This window comes from Octopus bimaculoides, chromosome 3 (genome assembly GCF_046866305.1).
Source record: "Octopus bimaculoides isolate indiv1 chromosome 3, ASM4686630v1, whole genome shotgun sequence".
Classification (NCBI taxonomy): domain Eukaryota; kingdom Metazoa; phylum Mollusca; class Cephalopoda; order Octopoda; family Octopodidae; genus Octopus; species Octopus bimaculoides.
Genome location: NC_142930.1, coordinates 108,381,190 through 108,397,308, shown reverse-complemented (window position 1 = coordinate 108,397,308; position 16,119 = coordinate 108,381,190). Strand labels below are relative to the sequence as shown.

At 36.9% G+C, this 16,119-nt stretch overlaps 1 protein-coding gene across 4 annotated transcripts in view; it reads right to left on the bottom strand.

Moving 5' to 3' along the window:
- Positions 1-397, bottom strand: part of LOC106869622 (solute carrier family 60 member 1) — a 78,366-nt gene extending 77,969 nt beyond the window's left edge. For all 4 annotated transcript variants that reach the window (XM_089349465.1, XM_089349463.1, XM_089349466.1 and 1 more), the window contains exon 1: positions 34-397. The gene's annotated coding sequence lies outside the window, so the exon portion shown is untranslated. The remainder of the gene's footprint in view (positions 1-33) is intronic.
- Positions 398-16,119: the final 15,722 nt, after the last annotated feature.

Below are 16,119 nucleotides of genomic sequence, written 5' to 3'. Positions count from 1 at the left end.
TAACTCAATATTAAATTAAATGAAGATTCTTACCTTTACAAATTAAAATCTGTTCTAATTAACAGGTAGCCAAAATTAAAAGGTAACGAAGCTCTCGTACGTCAAATAGTGCAACCCGCTATTTTGTTGCCTAATCTAGCAAACCCTGGAATGCCACAACACTAATCTTTCTTCCTCTCCTTCTTTTCCTCCACCATTTGACTCCTCATCTCTCTCTCTCTCTCTCTCTCTCTCTCTCTCTTTCTCTCTCTCTCTCTCTCTCTCTCTCTCTCTTTCTCTCTCTCTCTCTCTCTCTCTCTCTCTCTCTCTCCCTGTCTTATCTTTCTCTTTATCTCTCTTTCTCTGGCGCTGGTAACTTTCTTTTCTCGTTTTCTTTTCAACGCAAACAAAAAAAAGTTGCTCACACGAGATGTTATGTTAGTCCTTTAAAAACATCTTGTAGCCACTTATTAATCTGGTCATCGACAAAGCAAATAAAACTTTTTTTTTTTTTTTTTTTTTTTCGTTCGCCCACCCCGTCAAATTACTATTTTTCTTACTTTGATGTTTATTTTGCAATCAATATTCACTTCAAAATGTATGACAATGACTAACGAGTCACATCTGGGAATTAAAGGTTTCTGAAAATGCTTCAAATGAAAAGTGAGATTATAATAAGTGCCTGAATACATACACACACACACACACACACACACACACACACACACATACATACATGCATATATAGCGCTGATTCACACCTGTTTAGTTACACAAAATTTCAACCAGTCAGTTTATGAGTTCCTTCATCTTACACACACACACACGGATACATATCCTTTATACTCACATGTGTGTGTATATATATATTGTATGTATGTATGTATGTATGTAATGTATGTACGTGTGTACCTATTTACTTGTATATAAGTTGCACCTCTAATTTAGTATTAAATCTTGGTACAAAACGTTCCCCCTTCATAGTTTTAGCTTTGTCTTGTTTGTAATTCCCCTCCATTTTTTTTTTTTTTTTTTGCAGTTAAAAATCAAGTCTAAGACAGGGAGACTTGCGAGAAAATACGATAGATAGATAGATAAGTAGGTAGGTAGGTAGATAGATAGATTAACTGATTGACAGACAGACAGACAGATTGATTGATTGATTGATTGACAAGCAGATAGATAGATAGATTGACAAGCAGACAGACAGATAGATTGAGTGATTGATTGACAGACGGACTGATTGATTGATTGACAGATAGATAAATTGATTGATTGATTGACAGACAGATTGATTGAGTGATTGATTAATTGACAGACTGATTGATTGACAGACAAATTGCTTTTATTCCATTTCATTGTATGATTTTGTAGCTTACTTCTGAGTTCAAATCCTGTTGCGGATGACTTTTACTTTCATCTATCCACAGGACAATAAAATAAGTTAAGTAATGAATCGACCAAAATCCTACTTGAAAATTGGAGTTTTTGTTTCTATGTGTAGCAGTAATTCAAAACCTAACCACTAGATATGCAGTCAGACATCACAAGCGAACCACTATAGTTTCGTGTTATCAGTCTACAAACTGACCAATAAGCGCGAAGCAGCAGCGTAATACGGTTTTCTCAAACGTTCAAGAATTTTGCTTCAGGTTGCCTATAAAAATCGTTTAGCATGTAGCTTAGAGCACTGATGGTCAAGGACTTCTGTCGCCACTGAGATCTGCAGAGATGACATCGCATATTTTTGAATCGATCGTACGTTGTGACACAGATAGCTTTCTATAATTTTTAAGCAATATATATATATCTCTCTCTTCTAGTCAGCAATTATTAATATTGTTCACTGTGATAGTCAACACCAGATGCCTTTATGTCCGGCAATAAATATTGCAGTTAAATGTTCGTGTGTTTGCCTCACTTTATTATTCACGCAGCCAACGAAATATGCCTTCATTGACCAACTGAATTCCTGCGTCGGAGGCTCACCATGACGTTTGTTAGAATTAGTTTTATTTCAAGTGCATTGCCCGTTTGTTTTGTGAATTGACGAAAGCACATTTTGTTCATTGAAATATAGCTCTTTGTTTGCCTATGTATGTATATATTAAAAAGAAATAAATGAAAGATAAATAAATAAAAGGCGCAGGAGTGGCTGTGTGGTAAGTAGCTTACTTACCAACCACTTGGTTCCGGGTTCATTCCCACTGCGTGGTACCATGGGCAAGTGTCTTTTACTATAGCCTCAGGCCGACCAAAGCCTTGTGAGTGGATTTGGTAGACGGAAACTGAAAGAAGCCTGTCGTATATATGTATATATACATGTGTGTGTGTATGTTTGTGTCTGTGTTTGTCCCCCAACATCGCTTGACAACCGATGGTGGTGTGTTTATGTCCCCGTAACTTAGCGGTTCGGCAAAAGAGAACCAATAGAATAAGTACTAGGCTTCCAAAGAATAAGTCCTGCGGTCGATTTGCTCGACTAAGGGCGGTGCTCCAGCATGGCCACAGTCAAATGACTGAAACAAGTAAAAGAGTAAAATATATTGGTAATATCATCATTGTCATTTAACGATACTGTTCTATGTTGGCATGTAGCGGACAATCATTGAGTGAAACAAAATTCATGTTTAAACTTTTTTACATTTCTTTATAAAATACTATTATATGACTATTATAGTATTATATAAAATACTATTTATATGACAGATTTGTTTTAAATCAACCAATATGTATGGATAAGATTTTTTTTTTTTTGTCTTTTTGATGAATTTTCTATTTTCATCATTCGAATACCATGCTCTTGACAGTGTTGAATTTTTTCATATAGTAGAATGTGAAAACGTGATATCGTGATATATATATATATATATATATATATATATATATATATATATATATATATATATATAGGTTATGAGCGATAGTGGTGTCAATTAGACCCAGAGGTTTCAGGTAATGCTGAGTAAGTGCTATGGATATACCACAGTTAAGCTCCAGGTTCGGTGATTATGCGAATAAGGGGTCCAACGTAGGTCATATATCAGCATGTGAATATAAGGATTTACTTTTCGTAATGACATAAAAGACCAAGGCTGTGTACATTATAGAACATTTATAAATAGAAGGTCTTACAGCTGTTTCCAGGATATTTGTTATATCCCTTCATCGGAGACTGTGTGAGAGGATGGTTAAGCAATAGTTAGTTTAGTTAAGATAGGAAATAGAGAGTGATTGTAGGGATATTGTATTTGTAAATCCATTGTTTAGGCAGAATGGTATACATATAAGATTCCAATACCTTGTGAGTAAAATCCAACGGTCTTTGAAATTGGTCATTCCAGATACAGTGTTTATACACAGTGTTATTGAATCAAGGATTCTGTTTAAACAGGACCCTAGCTGAAGCTCCTCTCCATCTTACCTCTTGTATGCAGCATACATCGACTCTTCTCCTTTCAAACAGCTCTACAATCTTACTAGACCTACCTTTCAGTGTGCCTACACTGACTATGCCAACTCTGAAAACTGGGAAAGGAATGTGGGGGTGAGGCTTGGAGAGGAGGGATGTTATTCAGCGCCTGAAATGAAGAGGAAGGTTGTCGTGTTCATTTTTTAGGCAAGCTTCACCTGTTCTCACTTCTGACCTGACATTATTCAAACATTCAAGTGTATTAAGATTGTTGCCCCTACTGGAGGTAGGAGTAAGTGTTAGCAGCATTGTAAGCATAAGCATTATGGTCATCAAAATCAAAAATATACATATATATGTATGTATGCATATATAGACACACATATGTACATACATACGTATATATGTATATAGCTATGCATATATGGGTACAGAATGTCACAAAACATAAACAAACATGAAATACGAAAATAACATTGGATACACAAGAAACAAGAGAAACAAATGGAAAACAAGACAAGTAACATAAAAAAACGACCCTTCACCAGTTGTCGGTTGTTCTTCTACTCCTTATTTTGCGCAATCGACGACAAGATGAGACTTTGAAGGTAGTTGCTCCTGCAAACCAAAATGAAAAGATTTTGGATTTGCAGAAGGTCAAGGTTGATAACAAAAACAGGACATACAACAAACCAAATGAAACGAATACAAACAGGGAGGGCCATTAGGCTCAGATGAGGTAAAGTGGCGAATGCTTGAAGAAGATTCTTTGATAAAAGAAAAGAGAGGAGACAGATACAAATGCGTCTGAACTGCACAACAGAGTAAAGGAAAAGAAAGATGATAACACGGGGAAAGGAAGGATGGATGGTGGTCATGTGTGAGCAACGAGAGAGAGTAAAGGAGGAAGAGAGAGAGAGGGGGGGACAGATAGATAGAAAACGGTGAAGGGGAGAAAAAAGGATGAGAGAGAAAACAAAAGGGAGAGCGAGAGGGGGAACAGTAAAGGAAGGAGTAAAAGAAAGAGTCATCGATTATGTTAAGAAAAGACTTACTTGGGAATGGATACATGGTGTACAATCAAATAATAATATATATATAAGCATATATAGACACACAATATATTACTTAACCTCACAACCATGCTAGGTATCTGTTCTCATGTACAGAGGCAAAAATACATTGAACAAATCTATTTTATCTGTGCTGCTTGACGCATCAGTTGATATTAATCTTCCTTCATTAAAGTCTATTTTTATTTTAATGATTGCAAATACAATTTAGCAAGTGAATATGCTCGTTAGAAACAGTATAAACATCAGTCTCATTTTCATAAACTGTGACAGTATTACTTGTAAAACTTTAGTTAGTAGCAGAGAAGCAGAAAAATATTGTATTTTAACCACATCGCCATCATCTTCATCATTGGCGGCAGCGACATGACCACCGTTGTGATCATCGATGTCCTCATTACCATCATCCTTTAAAGTTTGTTATCCATGTCAGCATGGGTTTGATAGTCTTTCAGAGGACTGCGTTGAAATTCATTGTCTGTTTTTGCTTGGTTTCTACAAGTAGATGCCCTTCCTAATACCAAACACTCCACAGAATTATTCTTAGCTTTTTTTCATGGCACCGACATTAGTGAGGTTGCCATATAACGTGCAAGACAAAGACAAGACACACACACACACACACACACACACACACACTCAACTGAGTGAGAGTGCATTTTGAGAGAGGGGTGGTGGCTCTATGCTTAGTGTTGAACGGCTAAAATATGAGAGAGCGACAGGCTCAATCGTCTTCCTGTAGAGGAGATAAAGATGGTGGTGGTGAAGAGACAGAGCCAACTCCCAACATAAATACAAAGAGAGAATACAGGGAGAGGATCAAGGGGAAAGGAAAGAATGAGTAAGTTCTTAAGAGTCTGAGAGGAGGGTGAGAGATGGTTAGAGATAGGGTGGCGGTGTGGTTGGTGTTAAATACTAATATGGAGGTAGGGGATATACTGCACAAAGTTGTCGTACAACAGATACAATTGTCCAGATTGGCTTCATCTGTTAAAGTTTCTTGTCTTCATTTATACATGTAATCATTTTTTTAAAAAATGGCCATTGTCGTGTGTGTGCATGCGTGTGTACCTATCTGTATGTCTGTGCCTGTGCTTATGTCTACGCTAGTGTAAGAACCATTGTTGCTTATGTTTATTTTATGCCCTGTAACTTCGTGGTTCAGCAAATAGATTTTGATAAAATAAATACCAACCCGAAATAAATGCTCTTGCAATTATTTTCTCACAATGCAGAATATTAATCATGTCACAGTGACCTGGTCTTCTTCCATATCACTTATTATTTAGTTTTACATAAGTGTTTGGTTAAGTGGTTATAGTATTGTGTGGTCAGGACAGTACTTTAACCTTGTGGTGTTCTCACTCACAAATGTCTGTTAAAGTAAGTTCCTTGGACATCACTGTCTTTGACTCAGGGCCGATAACCCGATCTCCATCATGTATAAATGACTGATATCATAACATACTGCCTGAATGGGATACTAGTTAATCTCAGCGTTCATTTACAGCTAAATGGACAAAAGCAAGGTGAAATGAAATGTTTTGCTCAAGAACTCAACGTACCACCCACTTTGGGAATCGGTTCCTCGATTTTGCGATCATGCATGGAACACCGTAACCATTAAACCGTGCGCTGTCACAAGTATGTGATGCAAGTTTATTAATTCATAACACTGTAACATTTTTTTTCTTTTGTCTTCGATCAGTAACAGTTATTTCTTATTTGCTTCTATCTAGAAATCAAAAGAAATGACTGCTATTCCCTTCAAACTGCTTTTGTGACCTTGTCATCAATGTTTTGAAATTGACCTAATTTTCTTTACATTTCAGACAGATTCAGCGTTGAGTGGCTGAAGCAGAAATATGATTATAGTAAATATTCTGCACAATACCACAAATTTTGTCAGTTGCTTGATTTTAACCACTTGAGCATGTTCCTTTGCAGCTAACAATATGTTTAGTTAGTTGGCACTCCGTCACTTACGACGTCGAGAGTTCCAGTTGATCCGATCAACGGAACAGCCTGCTCGTGAAATTAACGTGCAAGTGGCTGAGCACTCCACAGACACGTGTACCCTTAACGTAGTTCTCGGGGATATTCAGCGTGACACAGTGTGACAAGGATGACCCTTTGAAATACAGGCACAACAGAAACAGGAAGTAAGAGTGAGAGAAAGTTGTGGTGAAAGAGTACAGCAGGGTTCGCCACCACCCCTGCCGGAGCCTCGTGGAGCTTTAGGTGTTTTCGCTCAATAAACACTCACAACGCCCTGTCTGAGAATCGAAACCGCGATCCTATGACCGCGAGTCCGCTGCCCTAACCACTGGGCCATTGCGTCTCCACACTAACAATATGTACATCTCTGATTATGAGCAGGAGTAGTGGAGGAGCATCAGAGTCATGTGTTGAGAGGGATTCTTTGGGGTTTGAATAAATATCGTAAAAGCAAAGTTTGAAGGAAATATTAGCCATTTTTCATACTTTTTAAGAGTAAGCAAACTGTAAATAACAATTGCTACCCAAAGACAAAAATTGTGTTCCATAGTGTAATCAATTTTGAAGTAAATATTATTTTAAAGTAAAGTCTATTTGCCAACATAATGTGGTTGTCCTGGATGGGACGATTGTTACTGTTGCTTAGCCCCAGTAAACGTCATTTCCAGCTGGCTATATGACACAATATCTGTGTCCTTACATTTTCGAACAGGGAGCTTAGCACTCCCATTCAGCCTTTAAGCACCAGTAAGAATCGTCTCACTGTTACTGAATATCTCTCTTTGAGAGATTTAGAAATAATCTTTCTGTTTGAATATTATTTTCTTTTCTATAAATTTCAGTTTCAAGGACAGAGTTTTGATAAAACCAGTTTTCGAACTTAGCAGCAAGCTAATAACTGGGATGGTATTTTTTAGTCAATCCCCTCATTGTACGTGAATTAAGCCATTAATTTAGAACAGCTTCATGAAGCAGTCACCTGATACATTACAGCAAAACAGTAATGTAGTTTGATTTTCACAGGCTTTGAATCTGGTAACCACTTTTCCTTTTCTTGATATAAAAGTTTTAAGTTTTGTTTTTGCATCTTCTAAAATAGATCGATTTCATCAACGTTAAACAGTTTTTGTTTTTTAAGAATAGGAACTTCCTTCAATTGTTTTAGCTAATCGTAGCACAAATTCTTCATCAGCTTCCTTGCACTCGATCCACTTTCATTCTGTAAGCTGAGATCATGAAAAAACCTTCAGTTTATAACTTTTTCAAGCTATTCTTTTCTACTTGAATTGAGTTCTTTGCAAGGAGGAAAAACATTAAGTGTGAGTCCATTGACGGACCTCTGGAAGTATTGTTTCCACCATTGTTCATAATATTGGGGTCCTATAAAACAATGTCATGGATCTTTCAGTACCTTCAAGACTTCTTTCCTAAGCTGCCTGAGGCAAAGGTCAAAGGTGTTTGTTTGGACATCAAATAAATCCCTGAGTGCATGGAACTCCTTCAGATGCTATAAGAGCAACTTCAAACAGCTTTGTTACTGCGATTGGGTGCTTTCTGGTCAATCACAAGACAGGGAACCAAATGGAGCTGGTTGGGACCGTGGTGAAGAACTACAGCCAAAAGGGATGCAGGAAATCCTTGAAAATCCAGTCGCTGATGTTTACTTTGATGAATTCAAGAACATGGGAGCATACTCAGAGGAGCAAAGCATGCGCTTCCGTCAAGATATATTACACTTTGAACGTGAAGGGGCACAACGAAAACCCCCAACATCACTTGACAACCGATGTTGGTGTGTTTACGTCCCCGTCACTTAGCGGTTCGGCAAAAGAGACCAATAGAATAAGTACTAGGTTTACAAAGAATAAGTCCTGGGGTCGATTTGCTCGACTAAAGGCGGTGCTCCAGCATGGCCGCAGTCAAATGACTGAAACAAGTTTTAAAAAAAGGTATTTGTATGTAACATGTGCATCTACACCAGTATTTCTCAGCGGTTTTTTTTTTTTTTTTTTACATTTGGACCCATTTGATTCCTATTTTACTCTTCTGGACCCTCATAGCCATTCAGTGTTTTAAATAAACCCTATTATATTAGATTCAAATATTTCGTGTATTGCGGAAAGATAACCAATTTATGGCACTTTTTTCTTTAACAACAAAATCTTATGTGGTCTCCTAAGGGAACACTGTTGAGAACCACTAATCTACACTCAAGCAAAGAAAATTGTCTTTGAAGAGAAAGTCTCCTTATGGACAACATGTGTGAAAAACACACCACTGAACCGTCATTCGAATGTAGGACACGTTTGTAGTAACGCCGTGCGCATGCGTAGAATTAAACAACCAAGCGTTCCCGCTCAATTCATCCTCTTTCTTGCTGGCCAGCAATAGAGCATGGACGTGTCAAGAAGTGTCTCTAACATTCGAACTCTGGAGACAGTCTCTTTACGTGTTAAGCTGTCTCTCTACATCTTTCGGACTTACGCTCGACAGCTCGCTCACACCTACATAACAACGTCCCAACAACAGAAGCTGTAACAACAAGAACTAAAGATGTATATATTTACCACCTAAATAAAGTGTTGTTTAAGTTGATAGTCTGGAGTTTAGCGTTCCGTTATATTTCTTAATCTTATATAGGAAAGTCAGGTATACATCTCATGATGTATAACCAACTTTCCTATACGTTTATTCTGCGTTGTTACTTTTCATCAGCATTTTTTAGTGGGCTACGAACGATGGATTCTGTACTTGTAACTGACGAAGTGTGACAACGCAGAACCAAGTGTCCTACAACCTGATGACGTCGTTCATAACCCAGCTATGTGTGTTTTACATTCATTATTTATAAGGAGAATTTATCTCCAGAGACGATTTTCGCAGCGGAGGTCTCGCCACGTTGGAACGTACACAGATGTGCGAATATAATTGTACATACCTATATCTCAAACGGTTATATGAAATTTCGTCGTGAACATTTTTGCCGTAGGAAAATTCGCCGTTTTTTTCATAAAGTGTGACGTTGAATAAAGACATTCCTATTTAGTACTTTTAAAAACTCTCTTATCATTCTTTTTATTTATTTATTTATTTATTTATTTATTTAAAAAGTGCTGATATAATACGTTTTATCTAACGGCGAAATTTCCAGACATGGTTTCAAACATCTCTGTTTAGTGTACCTCAAATTAAATACGTACAGTGTTTTTTTTTTTTTACCAAACTTATTGCACATTTAGTTTTTACCACGAAATATATGTAGATTGTGTTTTAAAGTGAAGAGATTTACTACAAAACGGAAAGAGAAAAAATTTAAATGAAGAAAACAAACTTTCGAAATGACAACGGAAGTGAATTATTTGCTTGAATAAATTTTATCTCGTCTAGCACAAAGCTTTCTCTATTTTGTACGCTGTCATTTCAAGCAAAGTTTTTTTGGTTTGTATTTTTGAGGATATTTTTTTTCACTGTAAACATCAAGAAAGATTAATTTATTTTACAATAATAGTCTTCTTGGTCTTCTGTTGTAAATTCCATTACATCTAGGACGCATTATAGGAATACCAAATCGACACCAGTACTTGACTGTTATTTTCAGTATCTAATTAAGGCATAAGCATACAGCTCGGGTTCTCACCATCCATAAAGGTCTCAAGATAATTCTTTCTAGTTTCTTGTACAAGGCCAGCGATCATTGAAGGGAGTGGGGAAGTCTGTTACGTCGACGCCAGTGCTCCACTGTACTTATTTTATCGATCCTGAAAGAATGAAAAGTAAATTCTACCTTGACGGCATTTGAACTAAGTACATAAAGCCCGAAGAAATCCGTCCTGCTAACTATTCCGCCAGCTCACCGCCTTAGGCCTCAAGATAAATAAAAAGGGTAATCTTCAAGTTTAGGGTTGTAAAAAAAATTAAAATATTCAAGGGAAGTAACTGAACGTCTTACCAGTATTATCCGTACTACTCTGTTTATAAATAAATCACACACGTGATTTGGTTGAAGTTAACTGTTCATATATAAATCACACACGTCATTGAATATCATAGTACCGGCTGAGAGATCGAAAATGCCTCGTAGAAGACAGGCTGCACAACAACTTATTGTTCCTGAAAATGAAATACTCACTCGTGAATTAATATTAGAGGAATATTGGAATATTAATGAGTTATGCAGCAGTTCAAGAAACCCTAACCGTAATCCTAAAACTAACCCTAACTCTAAAACCCGAACCCTAACCCTAAAACCAGTACAAACGCACGAACGATGTCATAAATAACAGTGACAAACGAAATATATACCGCTGATAGTTGTTGTTGACAACGGATAGTTTTTGCTGACAAACAACGGCACTAATTTTATTCAAGGGAAAAAATCCCGTAACACCGTTGCTTACATTCCACGGCGTAATTGTTTTCACCTCAATAGACGTCAGTGATTGGTTGAAATTACCGAAATACGACAATTTTTTTACATGAAATAACTTCGAATACAAAATTTTTTATCTGTTCTATAACACAAAATATACAAGTATTCGAAGTTTGAAAGTGTTTCGGTACCAAAAACACTACATAAAAAAATGTTGGCCGTCAAACCATAAAGATCCGAGCTATTTTGTATCACTTGAGAAAACATAACCCTGCACTTGGGACTGAGTAGCTTACTAGCTGTTATATTATGCCAGTTGTACTCCATGGGGCAGAAACTTAGACGATGTACTGAGCAAAGGAAAAGAAGATAGATACCTTTGAGATGTGGATCTTTTGTAGAATAAACTGGAAAGACATGGTAACAGACACTGCAGTACTAGAAAAGCTGAAAGTTCAAAGGCACCAATTGTCAAGAATCAAGTCCACAAAGCTATCATATTTTGGATAAAAGACAGGAAATGTGGAGGGATAGAATGTAAGAAGCTGTTAAATAGATTTGTGGAATTAAGACATCAAAGCGTGGACTGGAAACAAGAAGAGAATTGCATGCGTGAAGCACAACACAGAGAATACTGGGGAGTTTTGGCAAACCAATTCCTGATCATAAGGTGAGCATCTGGTTGATGATCGATGAACGCTATGTAGTAAGTCTTTGCCTCAGTTTTCAACCTGACTATTTTCTTTGCAAATAAAGTGTGCGTAAACAAACAGGGCCTTTCAAATTGAATGACGACGACAGCAAAACTCTTGCCAATCAAAATTTGCCCAGATTTGTTCTGAGACTAAGTAAAAGAGCCCTAGAACTGAAGACAAAGTAGAAGAAAATTTGACTGGTAAACGGTTATGTTGGGAACTTTGACATAAGCAGCAAAGTGTGACAACTGGAAAACTCTCGATTTTGGCAGTAACCGGTTACGACTGCCAAACTGTCAGATTGTAAAAAGAGAACAACTCGGGACTAAACAACATCAACTACCACACTAATATTTATATAAATCTCTACTTTTTTTATTGGCCTGTAAAAAGAACTGTCTCTGCAAATACTAAAACATTCACTTCTTCCATAAAAATATTTCTAGCTTCTCTCGGATTACCGTTTAGCTTTTACTTGTTTCAATCATTAGACTGCGGCCATGCTGGGGTACTGTCTTGAAGAATTTTAGTCGAATGAATCAACTGCGGTTTTTATTTTTTATGCTTGATACTTATTTTGTCGGTTCCTTTGATAAACCGCAAAGTTACAGGGACGTAAACCCACCAACAACGGTTGTCAAGTGGTGGTGGGACACAAACAAACACAAGAATATATATATATATATATATATATATATATATATATATATAACCTTGACCCGTGGCTATAGTAGAAGAGACACTCGGCCAAGGTGCCACTGCAGTGGGACTGAACCAGGAATTATGTGGTTGGAAAGCAAACTTCTTACCACACAGCCATGCTTGAGCACGTACATTTTTTCTGACATGAACTTGTCAACATAACTTGGTTTCTCTCCCTGGAACAGTAGTGTTCCTTGTAAAACCATTACAATAAAACACATAAACAGCTAAAACTGAAGATTATCGTTCTCATTCATCTGACATTAAAACATATTGTCACAGTTGCTAATATTTTCGTGAAAGAACCAATAATAATAATTAATAAAATGCCACGTGTTTGTCTTCTATTACTTAAGCGCCCTATATTTTTATTTATTCTTAACAATGAAGCCACCGTTCTCTCGTTTTCTATTGTTTCAAATCAATATATTTCACAGGTGAAATCACGAAAATGATCCAATGGCGAAGTCATCGTTTTTTTTTTTTTTTTCATTCGGTTTCTTCAAATCAAACAATCAAACTAGACGTTGTTCAGAAATCTCTTTTAATTACTTTTCATTTGTGCATCAGGTGTTCATACCACATCGATAAAATAGTGTCATATTTTATTTTAAAACATATGAGTACTTCGATAACATCTTTATGGGAGAGATAGCTGTCAAGCAATTATCACGTTCAGTCAACTTCAGAAATATGTTATTTTTGAAGCATTTGCGCGAATGGAGAATTAGCTCAAGTGGTAGAGTGCTTGCTTAGCATGCGAGAAATACGAGGATTGAGGACTGGATTCTCCATTTCTTTCGAACATTAAGGCAGTGAGCTGGCAGAATCGTTAGCACGACGAGCAAAATGCTTAGCGGCATTTCGCCTGTCTTTATATTCTGAGTTTAAATTCCGCCGAGGTCCACTTTACCTTTTATTGTTTCCAGGTTGATAAAATAAATACCAGCCAAGCACTGGAGTCGATGTAATCGACAAGTCCCCTCCCCTAAAATTTCAGGCCTTGTGCCTATAGTAGAAAGGATTATTACTAGAGTATTGTTGTTAACTCTCATATGATGGGTTACTTTAGCAGTTACCATGAGTAATATAAAAAAATAGGGCACACATAAAATATTTGTAATTTACATTTTTTTTTTTTTCCTCAAGGTAGATTTTGTTCTCCATATCTTTAATGTTGATAAAATAAGTACCTGATATTGAGACTACAGGGTCTTTTACGGGTACTCTACGCAGCATTCGAGAAAAGACTGGAACCTGTTACTTTTCGGTTGGCAGACACCGATTCCCTAACAATGCGAATATCTGGGACCTTTTCTTTGGATCCAGAAAAGTTCGTTTTTCTTAAATGCTCTATCAAAATGTGGTCGTAGCTGACAAAGTCTATATCAATGGTTCTCAACCATTTTTTGCCTATTGGCACCTTCGATTCCTATTTTACTGAACTTTCATAACCAACCATTTCGATGTGTATATAAAAACATCCCGTTGTATTTTTATAATTAAAAGTTATTAGGGGCTGTATAAAACAATTGGTAAAATATTTTGTATGTTATCAGTTTGAAGTAGAAGTGTGTAATGCTTTTATTATGTTTGGTTGTTTAAGCTTAAATACCGCAGAATGGGCTCATCAGACATTTTTTTCCTTTCCATTGAGTCACATGATCCAGTGGTTTGCCAAATTAGTTGCATGTATTATTGGTCGGTTACTAACTGTCCAATCGCATGTTTGCAACAGTTTGTTTTCAATGCGAAAAAGACCACTTTGTCTCTGGAGCCTACCCAAAGTTATAAAAACCCTTGTATTCTGCTCTGCTTCATCTTTGGCAGCAGCTATTGACCACACACAGCAACAAATATATCCTGAAACATGTCTATGTATATTTATAAAACTTTATCTCAATTAAATATCCGAGTGATGTAAAAGTTGAGACGAATGCTTTAACATTAGAAGAACTTCAATGTACACGATGTTCAGGACATTCTTTTAGATGTCGTGGCTGTGTGGTATGAAGTTTGCTTCCCAACCACATAGCTCCAGGTTCAGTCCCATTGCATGGCTCCTTGGGTAGGTGTCTTCTACTATAGCTTTGGGCCGATCAAAGCCTTGTGAGTGAATCTGGTAGACGTAAGCTGAAAGACGCTTGTTGTGTATATATGTGTGTGTGTGTGTGTGAGTGTGTAACTTAACAGTTCTACAAAAGAGACCGATAGAATAAGTACGAGACTGTAAAAAATTAAGTACTGGGGTCGATTCATTCGACTGAAAGTTCTTCAAGGCGGTGCCCCAGCATGGCCACAGTCTAATGACTGAAACAAGTAAAAGAAAAAGATAAAAGATACTTGCTGCAGGTTGTGTACTTCCTGGCAGAGCAATATTATCGATTCACAAATAAATAAATTGGAAAGAAAGGAGCTATTTTATTGAATATGAAATTGAGACTCTGAGAAATCCAATTATGGATCGTTGTTTTTTTAATTTATTGACTGTCATTTACCTTTTTTCTTTGTGTCAGGAGGGGAGGCAATACTTATGATCCTTTCCAGGGTCTCAGAGACTGTTCGGAGGGAGGGAAGGAGAAACTAGTCTCAAGCTGGATGCCTGGCTCGAGTGTTTGCAAAACCAACGTAACCCAAGAATAGCTGCTAGATAATCCTTACGTAACACCAAACTTCTGGCGTCCAAACTCACCAGATTTAAATCCCATGCAGCACTGGATTAACCATTGAGCAAAATATATACGAGACTCCATTCAAATAGTTGACTTAGTTTTCTCGTTAATTTAAACAATTTCAATTGTGATGGAGACCGTCGTGTAGCGATAGAGGAATGAACTATAATATATAGAGAGCAGCGCTGGATTAACCGTTAAGCAAAATAAGCACGTGTTTAGGGCACCAAAGGAAGGAGGGGGCACCAGAATTGGTAAATGATTTACGGCACAAAAGAAATCAATTTAAACTTGCTAAAATAGTTTTCGAAATGGTTTATATGATCGGAAATATAATTTCGAAGTGTTCATGGTGTTATAGTGAGGATCGGGTCAAAGACTTTGCAATTAAGAAATGTAGGAGAAAACTTTTTGAATATGTATAAAATATAAGTGTACAAAAACAAGAGCACTCAGAGAGCGCAAACCTCCGCCAAGGCAACACCAATGTCTTCTCAACGATTAGCCGGAGATGATTTTTAAAACGAGAATATCGGAAATAAACTCAACTGCTCTCACAAACGAGAATATAGATCGATGTATGGAATTATGTATATATGTAAGTACACTGTAACGTGTTAATATAAGGGAGATAATCAGAGAAAGACTTGAAAGTCAACGTAAGATCGTAATACTTCGTGTAAAGTAAAGTAAATATAACAAATAATCTAGAATCCTTGTCCAGTACCGGATCGATCTCAAAATCTAATCAGTTCGTGCCAGTCACGAGGCCAAATATCCCTGAAAGTTTCATCCGAATCCATCCAGCGATTCTTGAGATATTTTGTCCACAGACAAACAAAGAAACAAACACGACTAAAAACCATACTTCCCCTTCGCTAAAATGGAGGTAATAAATATCATTTTCCATCTTACTGTTAGTTTTATTTCATTTAAAAAAAATAAAAGTTTATTTTATGATTTATAATTTTTTATAATTTGAATTACATATATAGAGGAGCACCAAAATCTTTTAAGTGTTTAGGACCTCTATGGGTCTTAATTCGGCCCTGATCTCATGGACGACTAATGTTTAGAGTGTTGTTGAAACAGAAACTTATCGACATCTCCACAGTGCTATAGCTTCACTGAAAGCTGCCATTGCCCAGGCACCTAATGTGTCAGGTGATGCTGTTAAACCGTTACAAAATCCTCTCGAACTGTGAGTGTGGTTTGAGAA